Below are 23,694 nucleotides of genomic sequence, written 5' to 3'. Positions count from 1 at the left end.
GCCGAGAAGGAGTAAGAGGGCTAGGACTACCAAGTCCTTTGGCTCGGACTTCTTGACTTATATGTTAGAGGGAGAACCTCAAACTTTCCACGAAACAGTGACTTCACTAGAAAGTCCCTTATGGAAAGAAGCTATTAAAAGTGAAATTGACTCCATCTTACGGAACCATACTAAGGAGTTGGTTGATCTACCCCCAGGCAGTAAGGCCTTGGAGAGTAAGTGGATCTTTAGAAAAAAGATGAAGGCAGATAGGTCAATTGATAAATATAAAGCTAGACTAGTTATCAAAGGATACAGCCAGCGAGAAGGCATGTATTACTTTGATACGTATTCACCTGCGACAAGAATTACATCCATTCGTATGGTGATTGCGATAGCCGTTTTACGTGGTCTAGAAATACAACAAATGGATGTAAAGACAACTTTCTTAAATGGAGATTTAGATGAAGAAATCTACATAGAACAACAAGAGGGGTTTTCAGCTCTAGGGAAAAATAAGAAAGTCTATAAGCTTGTCAAGTCATTATATGGTTTGAAACAAGCGCCACGTGTATATATGTTAAGGACATAACCTCTGTCAATGGCATGAGAAATTTGACAACGCTATGTTGTCAAATAGGTTTAGAATCAATGAGTGTGACACGTGTATCTATGTTAAAGACACTGACAGAGGTTATGTCATTTTGTGTCTATATGTAGATGACATACTCATTGTTGGTAGTAATGAAATGGTTCGAACTACCAAGAGATTGTTAAACTCAAAGTTTGACATGAAAGATATGGACCTTACAGATGTCATTCTAGGTATTAAGATTATCAGAACATCTAGTGGTATTGTACTTTCTCAATCTCACTATGTTGAGAAGATACTTGAGAAATTTAGTAAATCAGATACAAGTGTGTCTATAACACCGGTAGACGTGAGTCTCCATTTGACCAAGAATAATCGTGAGAGTGTCTCTCAGCTAGAATATTCTTGGATCATTGGAAGTTTGATGTATCTGATGAGTTGTACAAGGCCGGATATAGCCTACTCTATTAGCAGGCTTAGTAGATACACTAGTAATCCTAATGCCACTCATTGAAGAGGCATTATGTGGGTGTTAGGTTATCTACGCTACACGTGGGATTATGGGCTGCATTATACCAGATACCCAGTGGTACTAGAAGGGTAGAGTGATACTAACTGGATATCTGATATAAAAGGCTCCAAATCTACTAGTGGTTATGTGTTTACCCTCGGAGGGGCAGCCGTGTCTTGGAAATCTTCCAAGCAAACGTGTATATGAGATCAACGATGAAATCTGAGTTTATTGCGTTAGATAAAGCAACTGAAGAGGTTGAATGGCTTCGCCAGTTCGTTAAGGATATTCCACGTTGGTCGAAACTTGTGCCTACTATATGTATTCATTGCGATAGCCAATTGGCGATTGGACGGGCACAGAGTCATATGTGTAATGGAAAGTCTAGACATATCCGTCATAGGCATAATTCCATACGACAACTACTCTCTAATGGAATTGTCTCTATAGACTATATAAAGTCTAAGAACAACATTGCGGATCCGCTAACCAAAGGATTAACTCGAGAGTTAGTAGAAATGTCGTCAAAGGGAATGGGGTTAAGGCCTTTAGTAATGTTACCAGAACGGAAAACCCAACCTAGTTGACTGGAGATCCCAAGATCTAGGTTCAAAGGGATAACCTAATTTCATGTAATGGATGAGTCATTGAAGAGGTAAATCCTCTTGCACATTCCTTTGTACAGTGATACCCCATGGGGCTAGAAGGTTAAGCTAATGCTTTTAATGACCTAAGTGATATGATAGTCAATTGTGGTATTATGAGATACTTATATAGGTCACCTATGTGAGTGCGAAGTGGGGCCGCTTCTTTAAGAATTGGTAAGGCCGAATTCTTTAAAACCACTCACTGAACCAAGCTAGTGTTCCAGTGCCATACCGGACACAAGTGAGAACAAGAACAATGGTTGGACTAACTCCTGTGTGAGGTCTATTGTCTCGGTTTACACAAACGGCAGAACAGTTCAAGACATCACGTTCACTGGTCAGCTAGTAAATCCGATAGGTTGTCACTACGAAAGGTTCAAGGCCAACAGCTACCTTTTCTGATGTAGGGTTAGTCTGTGTGCTCTCTCTCCGAGTCTTTGTTGTAAACGTTATTCGTTTTTCTTATTCGGTCAATTTTTATTCATGTGGGGGGTTGTTGGAAAAAATGGGTTTTTGGTAAACTTTAATGTGAAATTAAAGTAGGTCCCAACCATTGGTTAAAATGGGATTAAATGAGTTTAGATTCTTTGTAACAAGGTCTTTACACCACATAAAGAATAACCAAAAACCATTGAGAATTGAATGAGAAATTGTCTCATAAAGATGGCCTCATGAATGAGGTTTTAGGAATTGTGTATAACTACCAATCCCACATTGATTGTGACAGAAATACACACTTGTGTATATAGAAAATATATATATCAGATATTTTCTCCCATCAATTTTGGTCCATTACTCCAGCAGTTTTGCAAGAGTAATGGCCATTAGTGGCCAGCCTTCATGGGCATTAAATGATAGCCTTCATGGCTAGAGGTTCCTCCTCTCTTTCCCATGGTGTATAAAGGAGACCCATCTCCATTGGTTTAGATACAACTTTTCCCTTCGAGAATTATATAGTCAGTCTGCTTGTGTCTACAATTTTCTTCATGTTTGAGAGAGTGCTGCCATTGTCGGTTCACCAAAGCTAACAAAAGGTGCTTCTGAGTTGGCCAGTTTAAGCCATCTTATTCTAGGAGACAGAAGTCGACGTTCCTCCAGCACCCACGGTGAGGCGGCTAATCTGTTTTAAGGACACTGTGGTATCACACAGAATTTGGTTTAATTTCGCGTCTTTCAATATTTCATGTGATATGTATTTCTGTTTCATGTTTTATAATGTAATTTGTCAAGTATAGATTTATTTTAATTTATTAAATATGAATTTATTTGTTTTTTTTAATCACACAAATTGAACAACAATTTTAGCCCCAATTTTCAAAGAAATTTGCAAACTCATCCTCTCCAATCCAAACTCACCCTCTCCGGCAACTCACACCTTCACTCTTCGGCGCCACTCTCATCCCCACAACACCATTTGTATTCTTTGGGTTTCTTTAAAAATGGTGTTGATTCAAGAACCTGACGGATCTGCTTTAGAGAAAGATTAATTGTAATTTGTGAGTCACAAAATTCTAGACATTTTCTATTCTGTTTTTTGTGCTTTTGGAGATGGGTTTTTTATGTTACTCTAATAAAATCATATTTTAGGAATCTTATGTTGTTTTTACTTCTAGAATTCTAGGGTTTTGAGCATTAGGTATGGTTATTTATTTATTTATTTATCATTGGAGGGGTGGATTAACATGGAGATGGAGGTTGTTGAAGAAGCCAACAAATCAACAGTACCCATTTGCAGCCTTGCCCAATGCCACCGTGACCTCTCCACACTGATTGTCTCCTGTGCTACACCATCAGTCGCACCAGGCTCTTCCATTGCCTCTCTACCATCTTCGCCAGAATCTACCTCAATGGTTGCTTCATAAGATATGATACATATAATTTCTTTAATAAAAGTGTCAACTCAGCTCGAGATTAGGTGAATTATAATAGTTCTTAATCGATTATTAAAGCGATGTGGGTTGAATTCAAGAGCAGTGTGAGTGAATTGGTTGGGAATTTGACGAGTGTTACAGTAGAGAATAATGGGTTTACTGTTGGGGAAGTGAAGGGTGTTTTTGGTTTGGTGTAGTGTTGGAATACTGTGAGTGGAAGTGGATATAAAGAGTGTTTGGAGAATGCGGCGAGCATGGTCGGAGCCCCGACTATGGTGCCAGAATGTATGCTCTAATGAGATGATCCGCACCGCTGATGATGTCTGATACTGTATTTGACCGATCGTTGGGAAGCCATTGACGGAGCTAAAGTTGCAGGAGACATAGATTGGGACAAAAAAGAAGTATGCCCCATTTTGGTCGAGCGTTTGAACATCACTATTCAACAGAGCTCTGTGTATAGCTACCTCGGAAGCGAAGAGGTGGTTGCTACACCTCTCATTAGAAAGCCAATCAGTGTTGTATTTCGATGGCAAATTGTACATATAGACTTTCAAATCCTTCAATAAACCCAGAGCTTGATGGGTTTTAAGTTTTTGGATATGTGTTTTGTTGAGGGACTCGAATAGGGCATACGAGTTAAGGTAGTTTTAGAGAGAGAAACGATGGTGGTTTAAGAGAGAGAGGTGGTGGAGGATTAATGGGTAATAAATGAGGAGTTGAGGAAGTAGGAGGAGAGAGAAAACCAGAGGACTCATTTGAGGTATTTGTAGCAATCGGTCTTCTTCTTTGTTTGTTTTCCATGCTTGGTGGTGGTGTGTTATAGTCTCATTCTGACATAGAATCCTCTGTTTTTTATGCTATGGGGTGAAAGTGGGGGTCACGATGGTCGTGGTGGTGTAAGTTGCTGGAGAATGTGCCAGAGAAGGTGAGTTTGGGTAGGAAAAGATGAGTTTGTATCTTTCTTTTCAAATTTGGGGCAAAAATGTAATTTGCTTAACTTTTTCTGTTTCAAATTTGACGGTAGGGGCTAAATTGATTCAATTTCAAAAACTTTGGGGATAAAATTGAAATTATTCAAAATCTGAGGGTGTAATTGAAAATCATGTCAAAATATAGGGGTAAAAATGAAATTTTCTCTATTATAAGATGCATCCATAACATAATATTCCAAATAGAAATGTATATCCATCTAAGGGATAACTATTATTCCAATTATTTATAAGTAGCTAGTAAATATCTTATTCAAATCAAAGTCCAATATACTGTAAACATAAATTTGAAAATCTGAATTAAATTGCCATAATTTAACTATTTTTCTCAAAAATACCACCTGTCGGAGCCGAGAAGCCAAACTCAACTGATTCTAGTAAGTAATCCCTCATATCAATAAAGAAACGAAGGTTGCGTTCAATTCTAATATGATTCATAGAACCAGTGAAAGAAACACTAAATACTTTCAACCTAGAGTCATAATTAATCTAAGCTTCATTTTCTATCCCATGAGGTATGTCATTGTACCATATCGCAACAACTTTAGACTGGATAGAGTTGATATTGATTCTAACATAAATGATAAGAGTGATGTTTTAAGGCGAAATGGCTAGACATAGGTGGCTCTTCCTGTTTTTTGCAAAAACTTGGAGCTATGCTGGTTGGCGGCAAGGTGGATGCCTTGGGAGAAGATGTAATAAGCATCTCCATAGATTGTTATGTTGACATCGAGATTTTTAGGACCGATGGTGGCAAGATTGAAGCCTAGTGCAGTTGCGTGAGGAAATATAAAAATAAACAATAAACCCAAAAATTCTATTAATTACTATAAGTCTCTATTTTCCTATTAGTATAATTACAAAATCCTTATAAATTATAAAACTATGGTAAAATTGCGTGTATTTAGAAATTGGTATCAGACACTAGTTTCTTAGCCTTACCAATATAATTATATGAGCATTAGATATATTGAAAAAGTTGAATAAAATAATTTAAATAATAATACTGCACAAGAAATAATAATTGAACAAAATAATATTATAATCAGGTTATTAAAAGAACTTAAGAAAAATTTTAAAAAAAATCAAATAGAAATTATACATGAACTTCGACATCTACTATTAGGTAAAGGTAAACAATTTTTATTGTAGAAAATAAGTAAGAAAAAATGACAAATAAGTATTTTTTATCTTTACAGCGGAACTCTCTAACGGAACCTTTTGAATTAATACCACCAAAAAAATGAAAAAATAGTGTGTGATAAAATAAAAAAGCATTTTTATAATATAATAAAGGGTGAAGCATTAATAAATCCTAAATTGTGAAATTGTGCCCCATTTAGTCCTCTCTTTTATCTTATAGACCTAAAGGTCCTGTTTTATTCAGAATTACCAGAAAGGGCATATTAGCAGCACATGGTTGTCTGAATTGAGGGGTGAATGTGAGATTTCTCACCAAATTGAAATTATACATTTGGACCAAGGTTACTATAGACTTTTATAGTTTCCCTCCTTACCAAACGAAATCCCCGGTATGAGAAATGGAAATATTCTGTAGATCAACGCGGATTTAGTGGAATGTAAACCTAAAACATTGTAATCGTGAAATGGTGATGAGAGATTGTCACTGACAGTAGTCGTTCCTTGCACGCAGTGTTGTAGGTGTAAACCCTACGTTGTTGGAGTGAGGGGTCAGAGCGAACACCAACAGAGGAGCAATTCATGGTGTGGAAAATAGTGGGTGTGTTTGGTTTGGCTTTGGGAGATAAATAAAAAATAAAAAATTGGGGAAAGAGTTTACAAATTTTTTTGGTTTGTTTGGTTGTATATTTTGGAAATAATTTTGGAGTATAGGAGTTTAGGATGATTTGATATTTTGTTGCAGTTGAGTAGATGTATGTGAGAGAAAAAATGATTGAGAAGGAGAGATGAGAGAAAAAAATGATTGATTGATGTATAGGACATAAAAAATGATTTTTTAATTTTTTTTCCAAAATCACTAGACTAAACAAAATTTTAGAAAATTTTCTCCAAAATTTATTTCTCAAAAACAAACCAAACAAGGCCAGTGTTTTTGTGGATGGCGATTACGTGAGAATGTAATTGATGGTGCACTGGCCTCATATTTGATATGTATTCCTAATGTTAGGGGTTGTCATATTGGGATCGATTCAACATATGGTTTATATAAGTAATGTGTGAGTGATATGTGGATGGAGTAGGATTTGTAGGACGTTTGCATATGTTAATTTTGGTGCATGTGGGTGATGCTTGATTGGTCTGTAATTTGTTTTGTGTTTGTAAAGTTAGGTATTGTGGGGGCATAATGTTAGGGTTTGTCAGTTAGTGTTCAATCCCAAATCTGGTAGGTAACGTATGAGTGTTGTGTGGTTGGTATGTGTCTGGGTGTTGTTTTTGTAGTGTTAAATTTGGGTTTTGTGTTGATGTTTTCTAGTTATTTGCAAATGTACAATATTCATACTACAACAGTATGTTTGATGTGGGTTTGTTACGAATTTACGCTGATTGACGTGATTCAATTCATTGCAAGTGTGACGAGACCATTATAATTTTGTGTGTTGTGATGTTATTGTGTTTGTGGTGTTAACTATAATGATGTAAAGCCGGAAATGTTCCGTCCATTAATTCCATATGTTTGAGAAGTCGATATGGGAAAAAAAAAGTTTTTTTTTTTAAACTTTGGTCTATTTTTTAAATGGGACCCATACACCAAAGTTGGCGAGTTTATACTTGATTGCTCAAAACCATTATTGGGTAAATGAGAAATTAATGCCAAAATGAGCTCGATAGAAATGGTGTTTTGGTGAGGTTTCCATAAGGGATGAAGAAAAGGCTTGTCCCACATTGCTTGAGTAGGCAAACTTGGTGTGGTTTTATAAACCTTGAGTTTGCATCTTGAGGAGGGCCCCAAGGGGTACCCATGTTTTGTGGAGGGGAAGGTTATGGGAAAAATGGGCCTTGATCCATTGTACCCAAAAACTACTACACATGTACGCCGCCATTGTCACCGAACCGAGCCTAGCTTGGGCGCGGGTGCGATATATGAGGCTGGGTTGGGCTTATGTAGTCCAATGCTTATCCTTTTGAGTCAAAAACATTTGAATTTTATTTTTTTAAAATTAAATTTTTACAGTTTGGAATTTGAATTTTGATTTGAAATTCAAAATAAATTCTGAAATGACCCCAATGTTTCTGAACATTGGCAATTTAGTCCAATGCAGATTTTCCTCCAACCTGAACAGATTCATTTCTTGTTCAAAACAACCCCGAACAGGTTCTTTACCTGTTCAAATCTGTCCTGAACAGTCACTAAGTCTCTTACATATAAACAAGTCCTTCTTTTGGTCTTTAATTCAATTTTCGTTCTTCCTTCTGGTTTTCCTTCCTACATTTTGCTACATAACTTTTCTATACAAGGTGTGTTTGATAGACATTTAGTTTGTAGTATTGCTACTAATTGTCGTCAATCATTTTATCCTGGGAGATAGGCATCCATATTCTGAAAGCACCCTAGGGAGAACGTGTAATGCCCCAATTTTTATGCTCAAATGATAATACAATAATCATGGCTCTTTAAAGTGAAACTGACAATAAATCCCACTCTTGCATTTCATGATACAAATAGTCTTCATGTGATAATACATTCACTTCAAATCAAAATAATATAAACAAATAAATACCCTCATGAGTTTACAAGTTCTCAAGTCTTAGGCCTGATTATACAAATCGGTTATTCAAACCCACACAAATATAGCCCTTGGCTTACAAAACAGAGTCACGCAAAATGAGAGCATTATACTCCCAACACACACACTTCCACGTCTTCAGTTAGGCGGAATCACCACATCTTTTCCTGCACAAAAATCCCGCAGGGTGAGCATAAACCCTAGTAGAAAATCCTTAACAAAGTATATATATTTTATATAAGTCTCAATAGATGAAATGCATATGCCATGCTATGCCCTTTTTGAAAGAAAAACACATCTTCATCTTTTGTAAACCATCATGTTCAATGATGTCATGCAATTTCCATTGTTCAAAACATAACAATTTAATTCAAGAGGCGGTAAATACAACTTTGGTAATCCCTAGGTCGGTGTCTGCAAATAGACTGTACAAGTACTACTAATTTGTTATTTTTACTAGTATTAACTGGAAGGCTTGACACCTATCCGCGCGGGTTTTTCGGTCTTTCACCTGAGACACTCAGGCCAACTTATCAATTTCATCTATACCACCTGCAGACCGCTCGAGAACTCCTGGCTCCATGCGCGAGGGCGCGAATCATTTGTTCTTAGCTACTACAGTTCAGACTCATGTCACGGTTCTGAATCTAATCTCACAAAGTGCAATGTGAGACCGATAAATCACCAAAGAGTCCAAATCCGACAAATCGTTTTTAATAAAGAAGTGCCAAACATGAACTGCTTTGCTAGATACAGAGTCGCCACCTAAATATTTTATTTTGGGAGAATTTAGGAAACCCTGACTTGTGCCTAAGGCCACGTGTCCGTCATCACCAAAGTTGCATCGGCTAGGGAACTTGGATACGAGAGGGGAAGGTCATGCAATGAGCAACCTGTAGACACCCCATTTTTGACCGACCTTAAGACTCAGACGTCATCGATTGAGCACTCGGTGATAGTGCATGTTGTGCTCGTTTCGAGCTTCGGAGTTATGGCTGAGAGCCTTGCCTCTAGGTCTTCGAACTCTTTGTGCTTTGGCTCGGTTTGTGGACCGAACCTTGTTTTCTCTTCCCGGAGGGAGGGAGAGGTCTCGTAGACCATCTCTTTGTGGTCGTAGACCACTTTTCGTGGTCGTAGACCACTTTTTCCCGTTTGGAGATCAGTTCTCGGTTTTCGGAGCCTTCGGCTGTGCGCCTTGTCTCGGGACCGCTTAACGTTCTCCGTTTGGCGTGGTTTTTGAATCACACCTTGTTTCCTCTATCTAGAAGGACACTGTGGTCCAGGAGACAACTTTTGTGGTCGTATACCACTTTTGGTGCTCAACAGCTGGGTTTCGAGGCTCCCGGCTGCGCGCTTTGCCTCCCGAACTCTTATTTTACATCCGTGTTGGTTTGTTTTTGGTACAAACCTTGTTTTCCTTGCTTGGAAGGTGGTACGAGGGTGGGAGACTAGTTTTTCCCCTTTGAGACCACTTTCCTTCCCGCTAGCTAGTTTTCTGGTCGGGAAACTGGTTTTCTTGGTCTTTGGGCCACCTTTTCTGGTCTCCCGCCCCACCATTGGCTTGCTTTCAGTGTGGAGACCACCAATTCCCCCTGCCGACCACTTTTTTTCCTGAGAGACCACTTGAAGTGGTCGGCAGCTCTCCCCGTGTTTTGGCAGACTGTGTGGATACTAGCTGTGCTAGTTGGAGGGCACAGACTGTATCCTCCATACACGTGCATGGAGGGATTGCATCCAAGTTTTAGCTTCTCCAAGAAACTTGAACTTTTTTTTTTCTATAAGAGAGGCTCTCCCTCTCCATGGGAGAGGTTCTAAAAATTTTCCTAAGGCATAAGCATATATCTCTTTCTATATCTTTATATTTGGTGCCTAAAGAGTGTGTTGTTCTTCACTTTTGCACCACAACCCTTAACCATACACCCCCATCATTGAACTGAGGTTCTTGGAGGATTTTTTTGGAGGTTAAAAAAGCTTATTCTTGGCTGAGAAATCTGCTAGTTTTGCAGTGCTTCAAGGGTAACCTCTTTTTTCCCGTTTAAGCTTTATTTTTGTTGCTCTCTTGGTCTCATTTGCATGCTTATTTAGGCCTTGCTTTCAACTGGAAAAAAGTTTTGTATTTAAGTGTTTTTGATGTTTGTTTAAGGCCTCTTAGATGCTGAGGGTCTTCTACCCTCTTGCATGTCTTGTTTGGTCTTGTTTTGTGCCATGGCTTAAGACCTTTGAGCTAGTCCTTGCTTGGCCTTCTAGCCACTGAAATCCAGTGGATTTCTAGTAGTAGGCATGTGGTTTTGAGGTCTCAAATCAGGGGGGTGGTGATCCCCTCTCTTCTTGTTTTGTTTGCTTGCATTTTTGGCCTATCAAAAGAGCATTCATCTTCATACTTTCAAGGCTTGGTTCAGGAACTTTTTCATGACTTTTAGGGCCTGTCTTAGCTCTGTCTATGGTTGGTTTGGCCACCTTGTGTTTGCTTCTTGTATGTGTAGTGTATTTCCATTTGTGGCTCATCAAAGTAGCATGTCTTTCTACCATGTATTGGCTCCATTTCAGTAGATTTTTGGCCATCATTTGGCATGTCATGACTCTGTTTTTGGCTGGTTTGGTAGCCTCTTGCATGCTCCATATGCTTGTAGTGTAAATCTTGTTTACTAGCTTTGTATGCATGATGTTTTGGCTCATTATCCTAGCATGATTTTGTTCTTATTTTGGGCTGTCTTAGCTCTGTTTTGAGGCATCTTGGTCGAATGAGGCTTGTCATGCATGCGTGTAGTGTAATAACCTTGACTAGCTTTGAGTTTTGAGGTCTCTTGCATGCTTAACTTGAGGTATTTGCATGGTTTGGCATCATTGAGAATGATATTTCAGAGCATGTAGGGCTGTTACACTTCCATATTTTCTGCTCTTTAGGTGCTCTTGAGGGTTGTGCTTTTGCGCCCTATTTGTGAGCCATTGCATGAGCCTCATTTTTGTGCCTTTCAAGCCATCATCCCAACTCATTTTTGCTACTGTTTTGGCTTGCATAAGGTCTGTTTGGGGTTAGTTTGGCCATTTGAGCATTATCTTGCATGCCTCTAGTGTAATACACTTCACTAGCATTGACGCTTGAGCCTTTCAACATGCATTACATGGGTTGGCATGATTCTAAGTCATTTTGCATGCCATTTCAGTGCTGGAACATATGCCATTGTACCCCATGTTTCATCCTTTCAATGCTTTTGGAGAGTTGTGTTTTGAGCCTTTAGCTTGGGCTGATATGCATGCATGTTTGTATAGCATTTTGAGTTTATATCTTAGCATGTATGGCCACTGATTTGGACATGGCTGAGGCCTATCCATTTTGGTTTAAGTCCATTGTGCATTGAGTATGCCATGTGGTTCATAGCATTAAGAATGCCATGTTGTTGCATGATTGATTATTGCATTTGTGCATGCCATGTCCATTGCCTAGCGTATGCTAGTTACCATGTGCATTGCGTATACTAGTTGTCATAAGCATTGTGTATGCCATGTAGTTCATAGCATTGTGTATGCTAATATGTTAGTTGCATGTTTTCAAGCTTGTCCCTTGCATCGTGTTCATATGCTTGTTTCATTGCATTGAATGTTTGCATGCTTAAGCCGTATTGTGTATGCCATGCCATGTTATTTGTTGCATTGTGTTTGGAATAGGAGCTAGTCCAAACACGGAAACGAGGGACGTTTCATACTCGAAGTGATGAAACGTGCCTCAATTCTCAATCGCCGACACTATTGACTATACATGTTGGAGTTTTAGGCTTTATGTGTTCGTGTGTGCATTCATTTCATATTAAGTTGTGCAATTTGGCTCCTCGGCTATCATGCATCGAGATGCGTGATTGGTGGCCCGAGGGTCGAGAACCACACCCCCTTGATCTTATTTAATGAGAGGGAGGGTAGTTGTGCATACATGTGTTGCAAATACTTTGCCATGCCCCTTTCTTGCTCTCTGTTGCAGCAAACTGAAGTCTGGCAGCAGAAACGGGTCGGCTGACCAGATAAAGTGGCTGGCCGACCATTTTTTCCGATTTTTAGCACAGAAAGTGGTCAGCAGGTGGTCTCCAATGCCAATAACTGGTCGGCAGCCCTCCTACAGATTCCCATGATGGAGTTTCAGCCTTCTAGAGCTTTTTGTAGTGTTCTGAGACCAGTTGCAAACAAAGGCAAATCGGGACAGCGCGATGGATTTTCGCACGAGGTGACCGGGCATGCATCCTTCGCCATCCAAGGTAGAGTTGAGGCAGCCTGTTTCATATAGTTTACATGCTTCAATTACCAACTTAGTTAATTTGTTAATGAGTTAGAGTTGTGGAATAATTAGCTGTAGCTTGTTATTCGTTCTGTTGTGTAATAACTAGTTTAATTAAATTAGCTTAGATTAGCTAGTTGGTTTTATATTATTCATTCGGACTCTCCGTCGAGAGGGCACAACTGTTGTAAATAAGTGTGCGTGTGTGTGATGCATGTCTTCCAACCCCCATTTCTTTCTCCCTTTTATTTACCAGCTTACGATGGTTAGTTTTAGGGCATGTTTCAATTAGCATCCTTATGCTCGCATGTTTGCATCCATTCATCTGTCTTGCATGCACCGGGCTCAGTGCATCATACTAACTGCATTGTATTTCAATTCATGTTTGAATACATGTATCAAATTTCATTTCACATGACATTTTAGAATAGCCGAGCCTATCTTAGTTGCATTTTGTATGTGTTGCATTAGGCATTCTTGACATAGCTAGGATCATGCATTGATTTCTAACATAGCTTTTGTTTTGGCTCGGAGTACTCGATAAGTGTTTGTACTTTAGCATCCTTGCATGTGTGTGAGTGACTGCCATGATAGCATGCTTGCCATGAGGCTAACAGCTTATGTGATATAACTGCCTGAATGCCTGTGGGTGAAGGTTGGATTATTTGAATTGGAACAATTCATTGATTGCGAGTTTTAAGCCTACTTGAGAGTGGCAAATCACCATGTTTTCTAAGCCCACTTAAGGGTGAAAAAATCCACATTTTAGCCTACTTGCGAGTAGCAAACCGCCTTAAAAAATAAACATGAGATGTTTTGTTCCAACTTAGGCGATCTAGTCTATACTTGTATGCTGTGTGCAGCACATAGTAATTCTAGGTTAATAACCGAAATAAGAGCACATGTGTTTTCAAAAACAAGATATCATGTTAGTAAAGGCCGATCTTTAATCGGACGAGCGGGGGTGCTCATTGCATGACCTTCCTCTCTCGTACCCAAGTTCCCGAGCTGATGCAACTTTTGTGATGACGGATACGTGGCTTTAGGCACGAGTTAGGGTTTCTTAAATTTCTCAAAAATAAAATATTTGGGTGGTGACTCTGTATTTGGCAAAGCAGTCCATGTTTGACACTTCTTTCTAAAAATCAGTTTTTCAAAACAATTTGCCGAATTTGGACTCTTTGGTGATTTATCAATCTCGCATTGCACTTTGCAAGATCAGATTAAGAACCGTAACATTGAGTCCGAACTATAATGAGCCCAATGAACAAAACGGGATTTTCCCAGGACATTCGGGCGCGTCTACACACCCCCACTCGCCCAATCAAAGATCGGCCTTTACTAACATGATATTTTGTTTTTGAAAACACATGTGTTCTTATTCCGGTTATTAACCTAGAATTACTATGTGATACGGACCACATACAAGTATAGACTAGATCGCCTAAGTTGGAACAAAACATTTCATGTTTGTTTGTTTGAAAACGATTTAGAGGTGCTACTCGCAAGTAGGCTAAGTCGCAGATTTTGCCACCCTCAAGTGGGCTTAGAAAACATGATTTTGCCACTCTTAAGTGGGCTTAAAACACACATTTCGATGAATTGTTCCAATTTAAACAATCTAACCTTCACCCACAGGCATTCAGGCAGTTAATCACTTAAGCAGTTAGCCTCATGGCAAGCATGCTATTATGTTAACACTTACACACATGCAAGATGCTAAAGCGTAAACACTCACAGTGTACTCCGAGCCAAAACAAAGAACTAGTTAGAAATCATGTATGATCCTAGTTCGTGTTAATATGGCTAATGCAACACATACAAAATGCAACTACAATAGGCTCGACTATTCTAAGATGTCATGTGAATGCAACTTGATACATGTATTCAAATTGGAATTGAAATACAATGCAGTTAGTATGATGCGCCAAGCCCGGTGCATGCAAAATAGATGAATGGATGCACGCATGCAAGCATGAGAATGCTAATCGAAATATACCCTAAAACTAACCATCGTAAGCAGTTAAGTAAAAGGGAGAAAGAAATGGGGATTGGAAGACATGGATCACACACACGCACACTTATTACAACAGTACGTCCTCTCGACGGAGGGTTCGAATAATAAGCTAACTAGCTAATCTAAGCTAATTAAACTAATTATTACAAAACAAAACTAGCTAATTAACAAGCTAACTAATTATTACAAATAAAGCTAATTAGCTAACAAGTTAGTTATTACAGCACAAATAAGTAGTTAAGCGCAATAACTACTTAAGTACAGAAACAAAGCATTAGCTAGCTAAGGAAAGCAGTAAAACAGGAGCCTTGAGGTGAGAAGTGTATGCATGCCCGGTCACCTCGCTCGGAAATCTATCGCGATGCCCCAACTTGCCTCTGCTTTCAATTGTTCTCAGAAACTTGCACCAAGCTCCAGATAGCTTCTAACTCACCTTGGGGACCCTCAGGAGCATGGCCGACCAGTTGTTGATGTTGTAGACCACCAGCCGACCACTTGCCTTTGCTGCAGACCAGAAAAAGTGGTCGGCCAGCTAGTTTTTCTAGTCAGCCGACCACTTTTTGCTGCACTTCTCTAGTTTGCTGCAACAGAGAACAAGAAGGGGCATGGCAATGTATTTGCAACATATGTGTGCACAACCACCCTCCCTATCATTTCATGAGTACAAGAGAGTGCGGCTCTCGACCCTCGGGCCACCAATCACGCATCTCGATGCATGATGGCCGAGAACCCAAGATTGCACGAATCAATGTGAAATGAATGCACACATAACACATAAAGCCTTAAACTCTATCATGCTTGATCAAGAGTATCGGCGACCGAGAATTGAGGCACGTTTCATCACTTCAAGTATGAAACGTCCCTCGTTTCTCGTGTTCGGATTAACACCTAATCCAAACACATGCAATGCAACAACAAGCATGTTAAACATAATGCGAACAGCAAGCATGCAAACAACATGCTATCCTACCAATGCTAATGGCATGCATACACAATGCAAGGTAACATGGCATACACAATGCAAACAACAACATGGCATGCACAATGCAAATAACAACAAAGCATACACAATGCAATGTAACATGATTCAAACAACATGCTCAATAGACTTACGCTGAATATGGATAAACCTCAATCATGCCCAAATCAGTGGTCATAATGCTGAAATGAAGGCATCAAATGCAAGACAATTCATGTACATGCATTGGCCTATCAACTAGGCCTAAGAGCACAACTCTCAAGAGTGCTCAAGGAGTGACAAATGTGGAAGTGTAACAACACTATAAGCGCTGAAATTAGATATGAAATGATGCCAAATCATTCAATCAATACAAGCAAGGCATGCAAGAGTCCTTAAGGCACAAAGCTACCAAGGAGGACTACTCTAGAGACATGCAATACATGGCACAAATGCATGAACCAAACATGGACAGAGCTCAAATGGGTCAAGACAATGACCAAAACATGCTGAGATGGGATCTCAAAGGCCTAAGCATGCATGTATACAAGCAAGGCAACAATGCACAACCCTTAGAGGCACTCAAAGGGTGAAAGAAATGGGAACATGGCAATGCTACATGCTCTGAAATACCATGATAATTGATGCCAAATCATGTACATGTTACAAATGAAACATGCTATGAAGCTCAAAGCTTGAAACTAGCATAGGCATTTGTACTATAGTAATGCAAAACATGAAGCATATGGCCAAGGTAACCCAAAACAGTCCTAGAACATGCCAAAATGAGTCTAAAACATGCATGAAATGAAGCCAAAACAAGCTAGCATGAAGGGCATAAGGCATGATGTATGCAAGGCCAAAAAGGAGGAGTACACTACACCTACTAAGACCAAGTATGAGATAGCTTAGCCAACAAAAATCAGAGTTATATCATGGCAAAATAACCCAAAAAACACACTGAAATGATAGCTCGCAAGCTTAGGCATGAAGGCATACACAATGACTCATGTTTAAGGTATAAAGCATAAACCTTCCAAAGCATGGAAAGAGTGACAAATACAAGTGCATGAACATGAAACATGGACTGAAATCACATAACAAATGATGCCAAATCATGTAAATAGCCCAAGCAATGCATGCTAGTGGCTTGGAAACTCGAAGCTAACAAGCTAGAATGCACTATGGCTATACAAAGCATGGCATGCATGACCAAAACAACACAAATCAGAGCTTAAGCATGATAAAACATGCACAAAAGCTTCTTAGAGTTGAGCCAAAAGCATGCTAGAATGATGGTCTAAAGCATGATACATATTAGGCTAATGAATGGAATTGCACTACAAGTGCATGGAGCATGCATGGGACTACCAAACCAAACTTTAACAGAGGTATATGATGGCAAAACAACACCAAGAACATGCTGAGATGGACTCAAAACATGCTAGAAAGACATGCTACTTCATGAAGCACACAAAGCTAGTTTGTGAGGATTACACTACAAGTGTAAAAGCCATGTAAGGGGTGACAAAACCAAGTCAAAATAGTGGTATGCCATGTCAAAATAAACCCAAATACATGCTAAGATGGAGCTAACACAAACTTAACAAATATGCTCAAACATGAGGCAAATGAAACAAGCATCCAAGAAACAAGGAGAGGGGATGACCCTCTCCTATTTGGGACCTCAAAACACCATTTCCACCACTAAAATTCCTCTAAGTTTTAGTAGTGAGAAGGTCAAGAAGAGGTGGTCCCAATAGCTTAAAAGAATAACACAAAAACAAGGCCAAGCAAGGCCTAAGAGGGAGTAGACCACCCCCAACACAAAAGAGACCTTAAACAAATATTACAAGAATGCAAAATTAGAACTTTTTTGTAGTTAAAAGTTGAGCCTAAATAAGCATGCAAATAGGTCCAAAAGCTTAATCAAAATGAAGCTTTAAAGGGCTAGTTGACTCACCCTTGTAGAACCACTTCAAAGCTACAACTCCAGTAGCTTTTCTAAGCTCAAACCAATCCAAAAACTCCAAAACCAGCTCCTAGGTACCTCAGCAACCAAAGGGTGGTGTTTCACTATGTGTTTGTGTGCAAAAGTGTGATGAAAATGCACTTTAAGGCACAAAACAAGAGAGGAATGGAGGATTATAGATATAGATGATATGTATAGCTCAAGCACAAAATTCTGAACCTAAGGCATGAGGGAGGAGGCTCCCTTATATATATAAAAAAAAGGTTCAAGCTTGTTGGACAAGCTTAAGGCTCTAAGCAATCCCTCTATACACTGTATGGAGCATGCTTTCTGTGCCCAACAGCTGGCACAGTTGGCAAGAAAAAATCTTCAGGAAGCTGAAAGAAAGCTGCCGACCAGTTGAAGTGGTCGGCCAGCTACTTGCATTGGTCGACTAACTACTTTTTCTAGTTAGCAGGAAGAGCAAGTGGTCGGCAGGTGGCTGCCAAGGCCAAAAAGTGGCTGGAAAGTTTCCAAATTGAAGCCCCAGAAGTTAGATTTCTAATGGCGCCAGCCTTCCATCAAAATTCTAACCATGCAAAAAGTTATGCCCGTTTTGGTGAAGCCGCGCGGTTTCAATCCAACCGGATTGATGCCCTACTTTAACCGACCATATCTCCCCCATTCGAACTTGGCTTTAGGAGATTCTTGAGTGCAAAATGAAGCCCCAGAAGTAATATTTCCAACGGTGGTGGCCTCATAACTGAAATCCAAGTATTCAAAAGGATAGGCCTGACTTAGCGAGGACTGCTCGATTAAAAAAACTAGCTGGCCGACCAGAAAACTGGCTGGCAGGGAGGAAAAGTGGCCTCCAAGGGGAAGAACTGGTCTCCCACCCTTATTCCACCCTCCAAGAAAGGAAAACAAGGTTTGTACTAAAAACAAATGAAAAAGGATGCAAGATAAGAATCCGGGGGACAAGGCGCGTAGCCGGAAGCCTCAAAAACTAGTCTACGAGCACCAAAAGTGGTCTACGAGGGAAAAGTGGTCTACGACCAAAAAAAGTAGTCTCCCAGACCTCAGTGTTCCTCTAGACCAAGGCAACAAGGCGTGGTCCGAAAACCAGGCCAAAAGGAGAACATTAAGCGGTCCCGAGACAAGGCGCGCGACCAAAGACTCTGGAAACTAGTCTCCAAGAGGGAAAATTGGTCTACGACCACAAAAAGGTGGTCTACAGACCTCCTTCTCCTTCCAGGGTCGGGAAACAAGGCTTGGTCCACAGACCAAGCCAAAAACACAAAGAGTTCAGAGGCCTGGAGGCAAGGCACTCAGCCAAAAACTTCGGAAACTCGAAACGAGCACAAACATGCACTATTACCGAATGCTCAATCGATGACGTCTGAGTCTTAAGGTCGGTCAAAAATGGGGTGTCTACACCACCTTTCAAGACTTACCATTTACTCCAAAAATCATTTCATGAAAACCCGTTTCCCAACATTCTTTTCTCAATGCAAGGTTTTCAAATCAACATTCAAAGCTCAACATAATCAAATGAATTGATATGCCTATGAAATGATTAAATGCAATACAACATTACTTCCATTTTCAATACTTCCGCACAATAATTCCATTGTGAACAAATCTCCCATTTCTCTTTTAAAACAATAATATCACAAGATGAATATATAAACTTTGATTTCCAATCCATCCAAGAAATAACATAATTTCCACATTTAGAGCATTCTCAATAATTTAGTCATTTCAAGACTACAACAACATTTCGAATAACAACTTCCAAAATCAAACTCTTCATATTTCATGAAACTCGTCATTTGTATAAATACAAATCAAGCTTTTCAAAAACATTCCTTCATTTTAACCTCTAACGAAAATATGGCTATTTTATTTATAAAATCTCAACATCTTTTTAAAACTCAAATTTCTAGGTTTTCTCACCAAAACCAACCATCTCCAAGATATTTGAAGAAATCTCCCCAAAAACAACTTCCATCAATCGTTATAGTTCAAAACCATAAATTTCTATTTTTAGAAGGAAAAAGAAAGTAAACCCACTTTCAAAATCACTCATCTTCTTGAATTAACAATCAATTTTCAAAACTAATCAAAGGATGATTTCGAAAATCAACTAGATCTTGCAAATATATATATATATATAACTAAAATAAAATCCCTACCTCAAGCTTAGAAGAGAAGATGAGCAAAACAAGGTTGAAACTCCAAAGATGTCCAAACCAACTTCTACTTTGATCAAAACAAAGCTCTTGACAAGATTTACACTTAATCTCAAAAGAGCAAGGCAAGGAGATGCTTCCAAGTGAGTAGATCCAAAGATCTTTGAGCAAAAAGTGATTTTGGAGAGGGAGAGAGTGACTCACAGCTTGGAGAGGGAAAAAGATAAGAAAAAGCAAAGAAAAGGTTAAGTGAGGAACCTATTTATAGTGCTAGGTCAAAATAAAATGAAGTCCCAAAGTCAACCCAAAAGATCAAGTCAAAATCTCCAAAAAGTAGGCCCAAAACCGGACTAAAATATGGAAAAAAATTTTTTTGCAGGGGTCGACCCTTGCAACACAGGGGTCGACCCTATGAAAAAAAGCTGGAACACTTATGTTTGACAGCAACACAGGTGTCGATCCTTTCCAGACTAGTGTCAACACCAAATTTCAGCAAGCAATTTCAGGACAAGGGTCAACCCTTCTCACACTGGTGTCGACCCTTGTGGCCAATAACAAAAGGAAGGTGTCGACACCACCAAGACCGGTGTCGACCCCAGAACAAGAAAACATAAACAAGCGTGAACGAGAAATCCCAACAAGTTTAAATCGATTTATACTCCTCCAAAACTAAGATACAACAACACTAAATATTCCCAAAATAAAATAAAGGATTCAAATACAGTTCCCAAAAGCTTTGAAGGACACAAGTGTTACAACCTCCCCACCTTAGGAAATTTCGTTCCCAAAATTACGAATCAAGCTCTAAAACATAATTGAACTATTCACAACCATGCTATTCTTACAAGTTCATCACTATGACCCATTCTCCGATCATTCATTTTCATCGACTTGATGCATAAGTCCCATACAAAAAATGGAATTTACAATTTCCCAAAACATTTACGATGTTTAAATCAAGTCCGAGTTTTCAAAACCTATATAGTATATACAATGCTTCGAAAAATGATTGAACATCACCACTATTCCATATTCTCAAAACATATGCAATGTTTATACTTTTCATTAACATAATCAAAATCTCAATACGTGTTCATGCATCAATAAACAAGTCCGAATATTGCTCTCGGACTCCCAATTCAAGTTCCCAAGTCGCTTCCTCGACCCCGTGATATTTCCACAATACCTTTACCAAGGGAATTGTCTTGCCTTGCAAGACTTGGTCCCGTCTATCCAAGACTCTCACTGGTCTCTCCTCATACAAGGCATCCTTAGCTACTTCTAAGTCGGTCCAATCCAACACGTGCGATGGATCCGGCTCATATTTCCGAAGTATACTAATATAAAACACGTCATGAACCCTGGAAAGTTATGGCGGCAATGCCAAACGATAAGCAACCTCTTCAATCCGCTCAAGGATCTCAAAAAGGCTAATAAACCGAAGGAACAACTTTCCACTCTTTCCAAGCCTCATCAAATCCTATCTAGGTGATATTTTAAGAAACATATGGTCACTAACTTCGAAAGATAAAGGTCGTCTCCTCTTATCGGCATAACTCTTTTGTCGGCTTTGGGCCGTAGGTAACCTCTTCCGAATGAGAACAACTTTCTCAGTTGCCTCCCTAGAAATTTATGGACCCAACAACGGTGCCTCCCCTACCTCGGCCCAACAAACCGGTGATCTACAAGGCCGGCCATACAAGTCCTCAAATAGTGCTATCCCAATGCTTTATTGGAAACTATTGTTATAGGCAAACTCCACTAAGGGCAAGTGCCTCTCCTAAGAACCCGTAAAGTCAAGGACACAGCCTCGAATCATATCCTCAAGGATCTGAATAGTACGCTCGGACTGTTCGTCAGTCAGAGGATGATATGCAGTACTAAAAGTCAATTTAGTGCCCAAGGTACTCTACCAACTCTACCACAACCAAGCAGTGAAACATGGACCTCTATCTGAAACAATTGTCACAGGGACCCCATGCAACCTCACCATGTCCCTAATATACAGGTTGGCAAGATAATTTACCAAGTCACTTACACGCATAGGAATAAAATGCGCCGACTTAGTCAACCAGTCAACGACCACCCAAATGGCATCACTACCCCGTTGAGTCCTCGGAAGGCCTACAACGAAGTCTATCGTAACATGTTCCCACTTCCACTCAGTTATCGGTAAGGGTTGTAACAAGCCTGCTAGCCTTTGGTGTTCAGCCTTCACTTGTTGACAAGTAAGGCACTTTGATACAAATAAAGCGATATCTCAGTTCATACCCCTCCACCAAAACTGACGACTAAGATTATGATACATTTTAGTGCCTTCCGGATGTACTGCAAGGTATGAGTGATGGAACTCCTAGAGTACTTCCTCTCTACAAGATTCTGGTACAAACAAGCGGTCTAGATAACCTACACTCATATCCGAGTGGACGTTCAAGCCTTTCTCTTCCTTCCCATTGGAAATTTTAACACGGATTGACTCCACCTCTTGGTCCTTTTTTTGTGCCTCTATGACCTTATTAATCAAGGTAGGTTGAGCACTCAATGTGAACAAGGTAGCACTCTCTCCGGACTCACCCAAATGCAAATCAAACTTGCCAATAACACCCAGCATATCCCATTCCCAAATGGCCACATTTGCCAAACTACTCACAGATTTCCGACTCAATGCATCGGCCACTACATTGGCCTTCCCCGGATGATAGTGTAACTCAAAGTCATAATCTCACCTCCGTTGATGCAAATTCAATTTTTAAGAAAAAAAATATTTTAAACTCTTATAATCTGAGAAAGCCTCAAACTTCTCACCATACAAGTAATGCCTCCAAATTTTCAAGGCAAAAATTACGGCCACTAGTTCCAAATCATGGGTGGAGTAGTTCTTCTCATGAGTTTTCAATTGTCGTGATCCGTAGGCCACAACCTTTCCCTCTTGCATCAAGATACAACCAAGAAAGACGGTGTAATCCAAACCCCTTTTTGGAATTATCAAAACCGGTGCGGTAGTCAATCTAGTCTTAAGTTCTTGGAATGATTTTTCACAAGTTTCACTCCACACAAACTTGACACCCTTCCTTTCAATCTAGTCAAAGGTGCGGCTAGTCTAGAGAAGTCTCTTACGAAACGTCGATAATACCCCACTAATCACAAGAAACTTTTGATTTCAAAAACATTTTTGGGTTATTCCCAATCCTGTATGGCGCCTATTTTTGAGGAGTCTATAGTCACCCCCTCGCTCGACACTACATGCCCCAAACACTTTACCTCGGTTAACTAAAACTTGCATTTCTCAAATTTGGCATACAAGCGGTGCTCCCTAAGTAATTCAAGCACTACCTGCAAGTGAGCCTCATCTTCCTCCTCGAAGGTTGAATAAATTAAGATGTCATCCACAAAGACGACCACAAAAAGGTCCAAGTATTCTCGAAAAATTCGGTTCATCAAATCCATAAAGGAAGTCGGTGCATTAGTTAACCCAAAAGGCATTACAAGGAATTCATAGTGGCCATAACGTGTACGAAAGGCCGTTTTTTGATTGTCCTCCGCCCGGATTAATGATTTGTTCCAATTCAAGTAATCCAACCTTCACTGACAAGCATTCAGGCAATTATATCAAATAATCAATTAGCCTTATGGCAAGCATGCTGAACATGGCAGTCAATAACAAACATGCAGTATGCTAAAGCGTAAACACTCACAGTGTACTCTGAGCCAAAACAAAGAACTGGTTAGAAATCATGCATGATCCTAGTTCATGTTAAGATGGCTAATGCAACACGTGCAAAAATGCAACTAAGATAGGCTCGACTATCTGGAATGTCATGTGAAATGCAACTTGATAACATGCTGTTGAACACGTATTCAAGTAAATGTATTGAAAAGTACAATGCAGTTAGTATGATGCGCCGAGCCCGGTGCATGCGATACAGATGAATGGATGCACGCATGCAAAGCATAAGGTATGCTAATCGAAATATGCCCTAAAACTAACCATTATAAGCGGTTAAGTAAAAGGG

Source organism: Camellia sinensis, chromosome 2, assembly GCF_055761805.1.
Source record: "Camellia sinensis isolate YWXY chromosome 2, ASM5576180v1, whole genome shotgun sequence".
Lineage (NCBI taxonomy): Eukaryota > Viridiplantae > Streptophyta > Magnoliopsida > Ericales > Theaceae > Camellia > Camellia sinensis.
This window is presented reverse-complemented; position numbering follows the sequence as displayed.